The sequence below is a fragment of the Schistocerca americana genome, chromosome X (genome assembly GCF_021461395.2).
Source record: "Schistocerca americana isolate TAMUIC-IGC-003095 chromosome X, iqSchAmer2.1, whole genome shotgun sequence".
NCBI classification, from domain to species: Eukaryota; Metazoa; Arthropoda; class Insecta; order Orthoptera; family Acrididae; genus Schistocerca; species Schistocerca americana.
Window position 1 is genome coordinate 130,426,145 of NC_060130.1, and position 13,155 is coordinate 130,439,299.

The following is a 13,155-nucleotide window of genomic DNA, read 5'->3' on the forward strand; positions in this document are numbered from 1 at the left end:
ATCTAAAGCAAAGAGTTAGTAACAATTATGTGCAGATCTTGAAAGCGGTTATAACATTCAGGAAGGGAATAACTAAAGAGATTAACATATGTCGCCATCTGTTGTGGAAAGTTGTACTAATATATGAAGGGATTCAACGCAGGAGTGTGTGGGTGGAAGTGCGTGATCGATCCAGCGTCAGTTCACAGAAGGACAAAAACTACCAATGACGCACACTCATTGTCACCTGTTTCTTTCTTCCATCTGAAGATTCGTTCATGAAAAAAGCGGTGCCTCCCTCTATCTGGGAAACGCTACTCACATATAAAAACACTTTTCTCGATCAGGAAAATTGTTTTCCGCGTATGGCTTCACAAATTAGCGTCACTGCCTTATTACTGCCCTCATCTTGAAACGGCAATGTGGAAAAGTAGGCCGGCCGGTGTGGCCGTGCGGCTAAAGGCGCTTCAGTCTGGAACCGCGTGACCGCTGCAGTCGCAGGTTCGAATCCTGCCTCGGGCATGGATGTGTGTGACGTCCTTAGGTTAGTTAGGTTTAATTAGTTCTAAGTTCTAGGCGACTGATGACCTCAGAAGTTAAGTCGCATAGTGCTCAGAGCCATTTGAACCATTTTTTTTTTTTTTTTTTGAAAAGTAGGTAGTAATACGATGAATGACGTTATGTACGCCACACGCAATTTGAAACAAATGCCGTGGAGGTTAGAGAACCCTAGGATTAGGTTTACATTGTATACATGGCTGGTGGTTAGTCATTGCGTTCGTCCGATACGACATCTGGCCCATCGAGTCAGTTGCAAGCTGAACTGCACCCACATTCGAGTGAAGTGGGATCAGATCCCCGTTCCACCCTTCAGATTTAGCATTTCTGTGTTTCCCTTAATCAATTTAAGTAAATACTGGGATGATTCCGTTGAAAAGAACACATCCAATTTCGTGTACAATCCTTTATCTAGCAGAGTTTGCGCTCCTGACGACGGGACATTAAACTATAATCGTCCTGCTTCTTCAGCCTAACCTAACGGAACGTCTAATTTTTTTCATATGCTTAAAGCACTGCCTAAGGTGAAAGTCATGTTGCCGGCCGGAGTGGCCGAGCGGTTCTAGGCGCTACAGTCTGGAACCGCGCGACCGCTACGGTCGCAGGTTCGAATCCTGCCTCGGGCATGGATGACTGTGATGTCCTTAGGTTAGTTAGGTTTAAGTAGTTCTAAGTTCTAGGGGACTGATGACCTCAGAAGTTAAGTCCCATAGTGCTCAGAGCCATTTGAACCATTTTTGAAAGACGTGTTAACTGCCAAATAAGTAAATAAATAACTAAATAAATAAATCCTACGAACATCGGGAGATTGTACTACAGACTTCTTATCTGATACTGTCCACCCAGCTTCTAGGCCAGTAACACACTAAGTATTTGCAAATTCGTATTACATATTCTCACCTGGATCGGTCATTAATCAAAATGTACATGCTTTGATTTTAGGCTTCTTCCCAGTTGTCTTTGCTTCTTTTTCAATGCTTTATTGATTCACCAGAATGACAAATTGCATTAAGGCTTGGTATACTTGGTCACATAGGCATTGGAATGTGATTGAGGCGGTCACAACAGGTTCGGTAGCACAAATTGTTAACGGAAAAATCACTGGACCTCCCTGTACTGCTCTCCCTCCCCTCTCCTTGCCCCCTATTCTCACCACTCTCCCCACCTCTCCTGTCTCGTTGGTCCCCCCTCTCACCCCTCCCCCGTCGCTATCTCTCTCCACCCCCATTTCTCTCCCCCTCTCCGCCCCATTTCTGTCTCCCACTCTCCCCCTTTCTCTCTCTTTTTCTTTTCCCCCTCTTCCCTCTCCCCCTCTCTCCACCCCTCTGCCTCCCCCCTCTTCTCCCTCTCTCGCGTACGCTATGCGTCTGTGAATCGTGTAAATCCAGTATTGTGTGTTTTGTTTCAGAGACGAAAACAGGATTTTTCTACACTTATTGATGAGTACGTATGTGAAAACCACAACCAGGCTGGCGAGTATACGATATTAACTGTCATTAGTATTTGTGTTTTACAGATCATTTGCCCAGTTTCTATGGAACTGATATGGAATGAGTCAGTTTTCTTAAATCGTTTACAGTTCCTTTGGAAAGAACACTTGTGAATTTCCTGTACTTATCCTATCAGAGCTTTTCCTCCCGCTCTATGGTCGTCGTTATAGACGGAATGTTGAATCTTGTTCTTCCTTCGTTCAATTTTATGCGCCTTTATATCTGTATCCGACTCACCCCACCGTATCATAAACTAGCGCCTATGCGGCTGGGATTTATGAGCCTATCTCTTGGAAGCTGCTACAAATATGCAAGTTGTCTGCGAGAATGTTCTTTCCTATAGGTAAATGGGAAAATTGCAACTTTTTCTTTCATTATTTACGCATTTTCCTGCAATTTAATGATTTAATAATTTTTCGTTAAGATAACAATCGTGTAGCTGCGCAGGAAAGTGTAAGACTACATGAAAAAGAAAAGAAAAGATCGAGTATTTGATCCTCTGTTGATCATAAGAGTTTTTCTAGCCGTAAAAGTTACTTTCAAGACTGATATTGTATGTATGAAGAAATCGTACTGGCTTTCTTTAAGGTATAGTGTATCACGACTTGCTGGATGGGCTATTTCTCATGTCTAAAGAAGATACGGGCACGTTTCTTATAGGAGCATGTCAGCGATGCACTGTGACTTTGAAGCTAACTCTCGCGTTCTCGGCAACTTTACTTACTTACAATATCAAAATGCTATCGGCAGGAATAAAATACTTCGAGGTAAGAGGTACGACAGTATATTTGTAGATTTTTCTCTCCTTTTTCGATTGTGTTTCGTTTAAATTAAAAGACTGAATAAATGGTTCAAATGGTTCTGAGCACTATGCGACTTAATTTCTGAGGTCATCAGTCGCCTAGAACTTAGAACTAATTGAACCTAACTAACCTAAGGACATCACACACATCCATGCCCGAGGCAGGATTCGAACCTGCGACCGTAGCGGTTGCTCGGCTCCAGACTGTAGCGCCTAGAACTGCATGGCCACTCCGGCCGGCTAGACTGAATAAATGCTGAGTGTGGCTTTTAAAATGCTGTGTGAAAGAGGCGCCAATAAGAAATCAAAATCACAGCTGCGAGATAGTGTGCTATGTAAGCTAAAGCTTTCTACAAAATAAATAAATAAAGAATTCCACACTTAGACGAGAATGTAAATTACAATATTTCAGAAAACTGAACGACAGGCTATACCTATGTACTCCAAGTGTAACACTTCTTAACAAAGTATACCAGTTAGCTAGTACTGAACTCAATAATGTTTACTTCAAGGAGAAAAATAATTTTATATAAATGAACAGTACAATACCGTTTCTATGGTTACTGCTGAGCGAACAGAATTCCTATTTGTTTTTTCGAGGTGAAGAACGTTGCCTCGTTCGCCGACATGCTAGGTAGAGAATGTGGCGGACACGGAATAATTTCAACTTGAGTACGGATGATGGAACCCGATATTGGATGGCGGGATGCAGACACGTGTCAGCTCCATTTGTCGCCCGCTGTGCTATCGACCCACGGAGCCGGGTCACCGCTGTGGCCCTGTAATTTCATAGCGGAAAACAAAATTCGATTTCCTGTGCATACATCGCTAGTTGAATTTTCCGGCCTTACGCTCCCGGATAATGCAAATCATTTCAGCTGTGAACGAAACTCTGTTTATCTATTACTGAAGGTTCAGATTACATTACTCGAGATTCGAGCAGATTTTAGCTTTTGCTTTCAGAGAAATACTGGTATGGGAATAGTAGTCGGTGACGGTCGTAGACGCCATCCGAAAAACGTAATGGTTTTTCTGACCATGTTTGACAACAAGAAATAAAACAGAGTATTTTTCAATTTTCGATAAAACACGTTAATATTGATGAATTTGGTCTGCACTTCTGCTGCATCCATATGCTAGACAAACAAGGAATACATGAATTACTGTTACATGTGGTATTATTAAGATTAAAACTAACAGATCACCCAACCAGGAAGAGGTGGCGACAATCGGAATTTGGGTTAATGAATATTCTTACGAATTCCCCTTCCCTACTGTTCATCGTCTCTTTTTCAGATTTCTCTTCTTTATCTTAAGGCTTTCTTTTATTTCGTTTGTTTTTCAGTGATTAACGATCTTCTGTTTGAATACGATTTTGACGCTTACAAAGTGAAACATTCTTTTCGTTTTTTCATTGTCAAAGATGCTTAGCATACACACTTCTTTCCAATTGTGCACCGAGAGGGTGTTTGTGCCGAGCAGATGACGGAGTCGTTAACGCACTGGACTTTTGTTTATGATGAGCGCGGTTCAGCAACCTGCCATAACATTCACAACAATTTCCTCACTTAGGGGTGCAGGAGTCACTTGGTTCAAATGGCTCTGAGCACTATGGGACTCAACTGCTGAGGTCATTAGTCCCCTAGAACTTAGAACTAGTTAAACCTAACTAACCTAAGGACATCACAAACATCCATGCCCGAGGCAGGATTCGAACCTGCGACCGTAGCGGCCTTGCGGTTCCAGACTGCAGCGCCTTTAACCGCACGGCCACTTCGGCCGGCCAGGAGTCACTGCTTAACGTGTGTACCTCACGTCAGAATACGGGAGATTAAAACACAGGGACAAGAAAACCGTCATCGGAAGCTCGAAACATTGGGAAACATCACCTAGACTGATGACTTACGGTATAGGCTGGACCTCGCCGATGTAAGAGGACGAGTACCTTGAAGGGACCGCTTTTATTTGTAGGTGTCGCTAAGTATTCGTAGTGCGACCTGTTAGCAGCAGTTTTTAATCAAGGTGGAAGGCAGACTTTATCAAGATTTCTCGAACAGGTCGATGGCGAAGGTGGTGGTGTACAGCATATATGAATCAGTCCTGCGAGAAATTGGTGCATTAGATTTGAGACCTCTCCACATTGTGTTACAAAGAAGCGAAACACTTATTGCGGAGACTTCCATTGGATTTGGGGCTAGGGCCTTACGACTTTCTTTAAAGTGTTTCTATGATGTAAATCACACGACGGTGGTGGTGGTGGTGGTGGTTAGTGTTTAACGTCCCGTCGACAACGAGGTCATTAGAGACGGAGCGCAAGCTCGGGTTAGGGAAGGATTGGGAAGGAAATCGGCCGTGCCCTTTCAAAGGAACCATCTCGGCATTCGCCTGAAACGATTTAGGGAAATCACGGAAAACCTAAATCAGGATGGCCGGAGACGGGACTGAACCGTCTTCCTCCCGAATGCGAGTGCAGTGTGCTAACCACTGCGCCACCTCGCTCGGTCACACGACGGTACATGATTTCGGATTCGCCGCTACGTCCACTTGCATCCTTTGACGTAACAGCACATACTTTCTACTACGTTAAGCTGTCCCTGCTATAAGCTGTTACCTGGGCGGGCAAAGGGAAGTACTTAAGTATTCCGCACCATCTTAACAAAATCAAATGGCTCTGAGCACTATGGGACTTAACAGCTGAGGTCATCAGTCCCCTAGAACTTAGAACTGCTTAAATCTAACTAACCTAAGGACATCACACACATCCATGCCCGAGGCAGGATTCGAACCTGCGACCGTAGCAGCAGCGCAGTTCTGGACTGAAGCGCCTAGAACCGCTCGGCCACACTGGCCGGTACCATCTTAACATCTGGGTGAAACTCTGTACCAGAGATAACATCTGGAGAATCGAAGTTCATAATTCACGTCCAAGCATACATTTTATGTTTTCCTTAACTTTCGTAAATCATTTAAGGCAAATGACAGGATGGTTCCTTTTAGAGTGCTACAGCCTATTTTCTGTTCTACCCCTGACCAAATTGAGGTGGTGCCCCGTCTCTAATGATCTCTTCTTCGTTGGCACGTTAGATCCTAATCTTTTCTTTGTTCTATGATTAGCGGAGATGCGACAGAGTTAAGTTCACCATAGGGCAAAATATTCAGTTAAACATGTCTCTACGCTACCGACAGTTACACGACATTCGCTGCACGGCAAAATACTTCTTAAATGTGTAACATACAGGGTGCTTCCGTAAGAGCCACCAAAAATTTAACAGCACACGAAGGATGCTCCATTAAACAATTTGAAGTAGGGAATCTGGGGTCGGAGATGCCAGCTTAAAGAGATAATGGGAATAAAATCACATTACTGTGTACTTTTTTAATTCCATTAGTTAACTGCAAATACCATCATTGACACAATGTACGTACCATTTGTACTGTAACTTACATGATGTGCTGAAACTGATGGCCGTAAATCTTAATGCAAGCATGATATCGGAGAACAAGATTCTGACGCACTTCGTGTGTTTCGAATCACATCACAGGGAGCTACAATTCTAGCAACTAATTCCATCTTCGTATCCACTGGGGTCTCGTTGTTGTTGTGGTCTTCAGTCCTGAGACTGGTTTGATGCAGCTCTCCATGCTACTCTATCCTGCGCAAGCTTCTTCATCTCCCAGTACCTACTGCAACCTACATCCTTCTGAATCTGCTTGGTGTATTTATCTCTTGGTCTCCCTCTACGATTTTTACCCTCCACGCTGCCCTCCAGTACTAAATTGGTGATCCGTTGATGCCTCAGAACATGTCCTACCAACCTATTCCTTCTTCTAGTCAAGTTGTGATAAACTTATCTTCTCCCCAATTCTATTCAACACCTCCTCATTAGTTATGTGATCTACCCATCTAATCTTCAGCATTGTTCTGTAGCACCACATTTCAAAAGTTTCTATTCTCTTCTTGTCTAAACTATTTATCGTCCATGTTTCACTTCCATACATGGCTACACTCCATACAAATACTTTCAGAAACGACTTCCTGACACTTAAATCTATACTCGATGTTAACAAATATCTCCTCTTCAGGAACGCTTTCCTTCCCATTGCCAGTCTACATTTTATATCCTCTCCTCCCCAAATAGCAAAACTCCTTTACCACTTTAAGTGTCTCATTTCCTAATCTAATACCCTCAACATTACGCGACTTAATTCGACTACATTCCATTATCCTCGTTTTGCTTTTGTTGATGTTCATCTCATATCCTCCCTTTAAGACACTATCCATTCCGTTCAACTGCTCTTCCAAGTCCTTTGCTGTCTCTGACAGAATTACAATGTGACCGGCGAACCTCAAACTTTTTATTTCTTCTCCATGGATTTTAATACCTACTCCGAATTTTTCTTTTGTTTCCATCACTGCTTGCTCAATATACAGATTGAATAATATCGGGGAGAGGCTACAACCCTGTCTCACTCCCTTCCCAACCACTGCTTCCCTTTCATGCCCCTCGACTCTTATAACTGCCATTTGGTTTCTATACAAATTGTAAATAGCCTTTCGCTCCCTGTATTTTACCGCTGCCACCTTCAGAATATGAAAGAGAGTATTCCAGTCAACATTGTCAAAAGCTTTACTAAGTCTACAAATGCTAGAAACATAGGTTTGCCTTTCCTTAATCTAGCTTCTAAGACAAGCCGTAGGGTCAGTATTGCCTCACGTGTTCCAATATTTCTACGGAATCCAAACTGATCTTCCTTGAGGTCACCTTCTACCAGTTTTTCCATTCGTCTGTAAAGAATTCGCGTTAGTATTTTGCAGCTGTGACTTAGTAAACTGATAGTTCGGTAATTTTCACATCTGTCAACACCTGCTTTCTTTGGGATTGGAATTATTATATTCTTCCTGAAGTCTGAGGATATTTCGCCTGTCTCATACATCTTTCTCACCAGATGGTAGGGTTTTGTCAGGACTGGCTCTCCCAAGGCCTTCAGTAGTTCTAATGGAATGTTGTCTACTCCCTGGGCCTTGTTTCGACTCAGGTCTTTCGATGCTCTGTCAAACTCTTCTCCCATTTCATATTCATCTACATCCTCTTCCATTTCCATAATATTGTCCTCAAGTACATTGCCCTTGTATAGACCGTCTATATACTCCTTCCACCTTTCTGCTTTCCCTTCTTTGCTTAGAACTGGGTTTCCATCTGAGCTCTTGATATTCATACAAGTGGTTCTCTTTTCTCCAAAGGTCTCTTTAATTTTCCTGTAGGCAGTATCTATCTTACCCCTAGTGAGATAAGCCTCTACATCCTTACATTTGTCCTCTAGCCATCCCTGCTAAGCTATTTTGCACTTCCTGTCAATCTCATTTTTGAGACGTTTGTATTCCTTTTTGTCTGCTTCATTAACTGCATTTTTATATTTTCCCCTGTCATCAATTAAATTCAATATTTCTTCTGTTACCCAAGGATTTCTACCATCCCTAGTCTTTGTACCTACTTGATTCTCTGCTGCCTTCACTACTTCATCCCTCAGAGCTACCAATTCTTCTTCTACTGTATTTCTTTCCCCCATTCCTGTCAATTGTTCCCTTATGCTCTCCCTGAAATTCTGTACAACCTCTGGTTCTTTCAGTTTATCCAGGTCCCATCTCCTTAAATTCCCATCTTTTTGCAGTTTCTTCTGTTTTAATCTACAGTTCATAACCAATAGATTGTGGTCAGAGTCCACATCTGCCGCTGGAAATTTCTTACAATTTAAAACCTGGTTCCTAAATCTCTGTCTTACGATTATATAATCTATCTGAAATCTGTCAGTATCTCCAGGCTTCTTCCATGTATACAACCTTGTTTTATGATTCTTGAACCAAGTGTTAGCTATGATTAAGTTGTGCTCTGTGCGAAATTCTACCAGGTGGCTTCCTCTTTCATTTCTTAGTCCCAATCCATATTTACCTACTACGTTTCCTTCCCTCCCTTTTCCTACTACCGAATTCCAGTCACCCATGACTATTAAATTTTCGTCTCCCTTCACTAGCTGAATAATTTCTTTTATTTCATCATACATTTCTTCAATTTCTTCGTCATCTGCAGAGCTAGTTGGCATATAAACTTGTACTACTGTAGTAGGCGTGGGCTTCGTGCCTATCTTGGCCACAATAATGCGTTTACTATGCTGTTTGTAGTAGCTTACCCGCATTCCTATTTTTTTATTCATTATTAAACCTACTCCTGCATTACCCCTATTTGACTTTATATTTATAACCCTGAATTCGCCTGACCAGAAGTTTTGTTCCTCCTGCCACCGAACTTCACTAATTCCCACTATATCTAACTTTAACATATCCATTTCCCTTTTTAAATTTTCTAACCTACCTGCCAGATTAAGGGATCTGACATTCCACGCTCCGATCCGTAGAACGCCAGTTTTCTTTCTCCTGATAACGACGTCCTCTTGAGTAGTCCCCACCCGGAGATCCGAATGGGGGACTATTTTACCACCGGAATATTTTACCCAAGAGGACGCCATCATCATTAACCATACAGTAAAGCTGCATGCCCTCGGGAAAAATTACGGCTGTAGTTTCCCCTTGCTTTCAACCGTTCGCAGTACCAGCACAGCAAGGCCGTGTTGGTTAGTGTTACAAGGCCAGATCAGTCAATCATCCAGACTGTTGCCCCTGCAAATACTAAAAAGGCTGCTGCCCCTCTTCAGGAGCCATGCATTTGTCTGGACTCTCAACAGATACCCCTCCGTTGTGGTTGCACCCACGGTACGGCTATCTGTTCAAAAATGGTTCAAATGGCTCTGAGAACTATGCGACTTAACTTCTGAGGTCATCAGTCGCCTAGAACTTAGAACTAATTAAACCTAACTAACCTAAGGACATCACACAGGCGCAGAAATACCCAGATTATACAGTATTAGCTAGAGACGACTTTAACGTACAGAGTATAGACTGGAACGTCTACGGATTCACATCAGGGGGTACGGACAGGAAGTCTTCCGAAGTACTTTTGAACACGTTTTCCGAAAACTGCCTTGACAGCTAGTTCGACAACCCACACGCAATGAAAGAATTTTAGACGTTGTAGCTACAAACAGTCCTGAACTTATCGAGGTGCCAGTACAGAGTTAGGGGTTAGTGATAATGATATCATCATAGCGTCGAAGGTTACTTACGCAACCCACTTAGGCAACGACAGGACATCATTCAGTTCCAGTATGATGCAAGTAGAGTTTAAACGAATTGTAAGTCGCACTCTGGAGACGTATGTTCCGAGAAAGTGCATTAACGACGGAGAAGACCCACCGTGAGTCAATAACAAAATTCCTATCATATGTAAAATCGCTAAGTAGGTCGAAGCCTTCCGTCCAGTCACTCATTGATCAATCTGTTGTGGTAATAGAATATAGCAAAGGCAAAGCTGAAGTTTTAAATTTCGCGTTTAAAAAAATCGTTCATGCAGGAGGATCGTACAAACATACCGTCATTTGACCATCACACTGATTCCCGTTTGGAAGACATTGTAACAGGGATCCCTGACGTATAGAAGCAACTAAAAGAGTTGAAAGCAAATAAGTCGTTAGGTCAGGATGGAATCCCATTTCTGTTTTACAAAGATTACTCTACAGCGCTGTCACCTTACCTAGCTTGCATTTATCGAGAATCTCTCGTCCAGCTCAAAGTCCCAGGCGACTGGCCAAAATCGCATATGACTCCTGTGAATAAGAAGCGTAAAAGAACTGACCCACAAAATTACAGACATATACCCTTAACATCGGTTTACTGCAGAAGTCATAAACATATTCTCGGCGCAGTGGTAGCACACTGGACTCGCATTCGGAAGGACGACGGTTCAATCCCGCGTCCGGCCATCCTGATTTAGGTTTTCCGTGATTTCCCTAAATCACTCCAGGCAAATGCCGGGATGGTTCCTCTGAAAGGGCACGGCCGACTTCCTTCCCCATCCTTCCCTAATCCGATGAGACCGATGACCACGCTGTCTGGTCTCCTTCCCCAAACCAACCAACCAACCAACCATATTCTCAGCACGAATATAATAAATTTCCTTAAGACGGAAAAGCTTCTGCCCACAAATCAGCATGGTTTTAGAAAGCATCGCAAGTGTGAAACTCAGCTTGTCCTTTCCCCACATATCCTGCGAATCATGGATGGAGGGCAACAGGAAGATTCCATATTCATAGATTTTCGAAAGTCGTTTGACGCGGTGCTCCACTGAAGATTGTTAATGAAAGTACGAACATACGGAATAGATTCTCAGATACGTGAGTGGCTCAAAGACTTCTTAAATAATAGAGCCCAGTATATTGTCCACGAAGGTGAGTCTTCATCAGAGGCAAGGGTATCGTCAGGAGTGCCCCAGGGAAGTGTGATTGGACCACTATTATTCTCTGTATAAATAAATGATGAGAGGGATAGGTGGGCAGCAATCTGCGTCTGTTTGCTGATGATACTGTAGTTTATGGGAAGATGTCGTCGTTGACTGTAGGAGGATATAAGATGACTTACACAAAATTTATAGTTGGTGCAATGCATGGCAGCTAGCTCTAAATGTAGAAAAATGAAAGTTAATGCGGATTATTAGGAAAAACAATGCCTTTATGTTCCAATGCAACATTATTAGTGTGTTACTTGACACAGTCAGTTAGAATAAATACCTAAGCGTAACGTTGCAAAGCAATATAGAATGGAACGATCGTTTTAGGATTTTAATGGTGAAGGCAAATAGGCAATTTCGATTTATTGGGAAAGTTTTAGGAAAGTGTAGAACACTAGAGCGACCTATTCTTGAGTACTGTTAGTGTTTGTCATCCCCACCAGGTCGGATTAAAGGAAGACATCGCAGTCATTCAGAAGCGAGCTGCCAGATTTCTTACTGGTAGGTTCTATCAGCACTCAAGTATTACGGAGGTGCTTTGGGAACTCAAATGGGAATCCCAGGAGGCAAGGCGACTTTCTTATGGAGGAACACTATTGAGAAAATTTAGAGGACAGGTATTTGAGGCTAATTGCAGAACGATCCTACTGCCACCAATATACATTTCGTGTAAGGAGCACGAAGATAAAGACATATTCTGGCTCGTACAGAGGTATATAGATAGTCGTTTTTCCTCGCTGTGTTTGCGAGTGGAACAGGAACGAAAATGACTAGTTGTGGTACAATGTACCCTCCACCACGCACCATACGGTGGCTTGCGGAGTATGTATGTCGATTTAGTGACCAGAGGGTCGTTGTAGCGGGACTGAAAACCGTAACACTCAAATTCACCGCAAATAAACGTACGATATATCTACTTAAAGGCATTCCTTCCAAATTATGTACGCCAGATGTGTTTTACATTCAAGGAAATAGTATCGGCAGCACTTGAGAGATTTATACCATATAAACTAATAAGGGACGAAACAGATCCCCCATGGTAAGTAAAAGAAGTCAGAACACTGTTGCAGAAGCAACAAGGAGAGCGTGCCAGATTTAAAAGACTGCAGAATCTCCAAAATTAGAGATGTTTTACAGAATCTCGAAATTTAGTGCAAGATGCTTTTAATAGTTTCCACAACGCAGCTCCGTTTCTAAATCTGGCAGAAAATGCTATGAGATTCTGGTCGCTGCAAAGCACACCAGTAATATTGCAGAATTCGAATGAAGAACAGCTGCAAACGTGAGTAACTCAGAAGTAGATACGCACGGTGTAGCGAAACGACTTGAATCACTTAATAAAGGTTATTCTTCCGGTCGATAGGTTAGTTAGGTTCCTTTAAGAGTGTGCTTATATAATAGCTCCATATTTATAAGTCATATGCAGTCACCTGGTCGACGACTGATCCGTGCCTAAAGACTGGAAAGCTTCACAGATCACACCAGTACACAAGAAAGGGAACAGAGCAGTCCGCTAAATTACAGACCCTTATCACTGACGTCGAGTTGCGATAGGATATTGGAACATATGCTATGCTCGAACATTACGAATGAGTCGGCAGTCGATGGTTGAAGTGATCGCTATAGCAAGCAGAAACCTACAGATACCAGTATTCGAAGGCTGGCCCACGTTTTGACCAGAAGCGAGGTGGAATCTTCCTACACGTCGGTCAGCGGCCTGAAGATGGCGTAGTAAATCGCCGAAACTGGTAGCCAAATAAAATAAGTTTGGAAACTACACGGCTGAAAAATGGTTGATTTGACATCCTGTATCGAACAGCTGAGTCCCGCAGCCATCTCTGAAAAGATGGACTTACAGAGACATTACGAATTGCCTCCAGCATAACGATCCATTGACACATACAAAATGTCTTTCTTGTAAAACACAACT